Source organism: Nannobrachium achirus (assembly GCF_963921795.1).
Source record: "Nannobrachium achirus genome assembly, chromosome: 12".
Classification (NCBI taxonomy): Eukaryota; Metazoa; Chordata; class Actinopteri; order Myctophiformes; family Myctophidae; genus Nannobrachium; species Nannobrachium achirus.
In genome coordinates this window covers 55297761-55300729 of record NC_137832.1, presented here as the reverse complement: position 1 = coordinate 55300729, position 2969 = coordinate 55297761, and positions in this window count along the sequence as shown.

Here is a 2969-nt window from a genome sequence, read left to right as displayed (position 1 = left end):
AGGAGCTGGTGATTCAGGTGTTTCTGCTTCAACTCCCTCCCCTTTCTCCGCTTCATTCTCTTCAGTATGTTTTTTCTCCGCCTCAATTTCTGTCTCTGCACTTTCATCTTCAGGAGTTACAGATTCTTGCTCAGTGTTTTCTGCTGTCTCCTTATCCGCTGTGGGCTCTATTTCAGCAGGTGTTTCCACTGTTGCATCTTCCTGTACTGTGATGTCCTCAGCTGTTGTAGATTTGTCTTTTTCCTCAACCTCTGCTACCACAGGTGTTTCCACTTCTTTATCAGTCTCTTCCATAGGTTCCTCTGCCACTACTGCTCCCATTTGCACTTCCTCTTCTATGACTGAAGGTACAGCCTCTTCATTAGTCTTTTCAGCAGAAACCTCCTGGCTTTCCTCTGTTGCTGGTTCTGCCGTCTCCTTATCCACTGTGGGCTCTATTTCAGCAGGTGTTTCCACGGTTGCATCTTCCTGTACTGTGATGTCCTCAGCTGTTGTAGATTTGTCTTTTTCCTCAACCTCTGCTACCACAGGTGTTTCCACTTCTTTATCAGTCTCTTCCATAGGTTCCTCTGCCACTGCTGCTTCCATTTGCACTTCCTCTTCTATGACTGAAGGTGCAGCTTCTTCTTTAGTCTTTTCAGCAGAAACCTCCTGGCTTTCCTCTGTTGCTGGTTCTGCCAGTGGAGGTTCTTGTGTCACTCCTTCTTCCTCTTCTACAGATACAGATGCCTGTTCGATTTCAGGTGTTTCTGCTTCAACTCCCTCCCCTTTCTCTTTCTCCCCTTCATTCTCTTTGGTATGTTCTTTCTCCGCCTCAATTTCAGGCACCTCACTTTCATCTTCAGGAGTTTCGGATTCTTGTTCAGTGTTTTCTGCTTCTGTCTCCTTATTTGTCTCCGTCTCTATTTCAGCAGGTGTTTCCACTGTTGCATCCTCTTCCTGTACGTTGATGTCTTCAGGTGTTGTAGATTTCTCTTTTTCCTCGACCTCTGCTTCCTTTTGTTTTTCTTGGACTCTTTTGGACTCACGTATGGGTGCGACTGGGGCTGACTTCCTTCCCCTTCTTAGAACTCTGGTTTCGACAACCGGTTCTTCCTTGTCATTGTTACTTTCCATAGCGGCAACCTCTGTTTCTTTCTTTTCTTCAACCTGTTTGTGTCTTGTGGATTTTCGTCTTGGTGTTGCTTCAACTGTCTTTTTCCTATCTCTTAAAGTTCTAGTTGCAGCAACTGGTGCTTCCGCTTCCTCACTTGAGCTCACCCCAACTTCAGACTGCTCTGGGAGTTCATCTAGTGTAGTCACAGCTGTTTCAGAGGTAATGGGGATGGATCCTTCATCAGTTTCCTCACACTGCATTTCTGCCTTTTCATTAGTCTCCACTACAGCTGACACCTTGTTTAGTTCTTTATCAGTCTCTGCCATCAGTGCTTCCTCTTTCAGTGTTGCATCCACATCTACTTGTTCTTCTATGGTTGAAGGAGCAGCTTCGACTGTTTTCGTGTTGTCCTCCACATCTCCCACAATTTCTGCTGCTGTTTCAATCTCATCGTCGCGGGATTCCTCGTAATCCACTTCGGGTCTTTCCCGCAAGGATCTACGTTTTAGAGGAATATCTGCAACAGCTTTTGCTTTGCTCCGGAGAGCTCGACGTGCAACTGGTGTAACCTCCACATGTGTCGTTTCTTCCATCTCCCCCACTTGAGGCTCGTGGCAAGATGCTTTCAGGTCCACTATGACCACGATGGCTCTCTGGAGCTTGGGAATCTCAGGTGTAACCTCTGGTGTCTGAGGTTCCTCATCTACAAGTGTCTGTTTCATGTTGGCTTCAGTCTCCTCTGGCACTTCACTGGGTGTAAGCACAGTTGTGTCCGGGGTGGGTGTGCAGGACACTTTTTCAGTTTCCTCTCTCACCTTCCGTTGTTTTAAGCCACTACTTCTAACTCTGGTTGTCACGGGAATTTCGTCAATCTCTGTAATTGTTGAAAAAAAAAGAAGAAATATATACATGAGCATTCATCCTTAAATATTGGTCCATATACGGTTTTATACAGGTTTTAGACTAAACAACCACTCGGATATTTAAATTTCATGTTCTCTCTGTCTCTATTTCCAAGCCATTTCAGATACAATACCAAAATGCCCTTTGTTGGTAACGGGGCGCTGTCTTTGGGCAAAAATTGGAGCGATACAGAGAAGATTAGCATGGTACCATGATGAGAACCATGTAGAGTCAATCCATTCAAGCCAATTTTAGTACCACTTTACCTCATGGTTCCACCTCATATATACAGTCTCAATAGAATATAGACTCCCAAAAAGTACCGCCCCCTTCTCTAGGGGGCCCAATACACCAACACGGAGCTTTGTCATCAGCGCGTCATAGCTGGGGGCGGAGTCAAGCGTGGGGGAAATATTTAACAACCCCCATTAGTAGAATGGGGTTTTCCGTGTTTTCAAATCCGATTTTTTAATAGTATAGCGATGTTTTAATTAATTGCAATGTCTTACATTGATTCCTTGGTTGCCAATGGACAAAAAATGATGCATTTAAAATTAAACAGCTTTGGGATTAAATATTGTCTGATATTATTAAGGACAGGTCGCATCATCAAAGACCATGGGTTATCTAGACTATCCGTCTGGTATTAGACACTGTTACATTTTTTTTTATGATAAATTAAACTTATCGTATCAAAAAACGAAAAGCATTAATTAATCAATGATGGTTATAGAGCACATTAAATGAATTCCAGTTGTCTACAGCCATTAACAGCTTGTTATCATGCAAGGATTTACACACTGACACAACACAACACAACACAATCCTATCCTAAATAGTTTCAAACCTGCAGAAAATACTTTTAAACTGGCGTCGATCCTGCCATATATTCAAAGATCAGGTCTCTATCCTACTTGAACTCACTACGATGTGTTCTATAAACAACATTGACGACTTAACGACTGTTGTT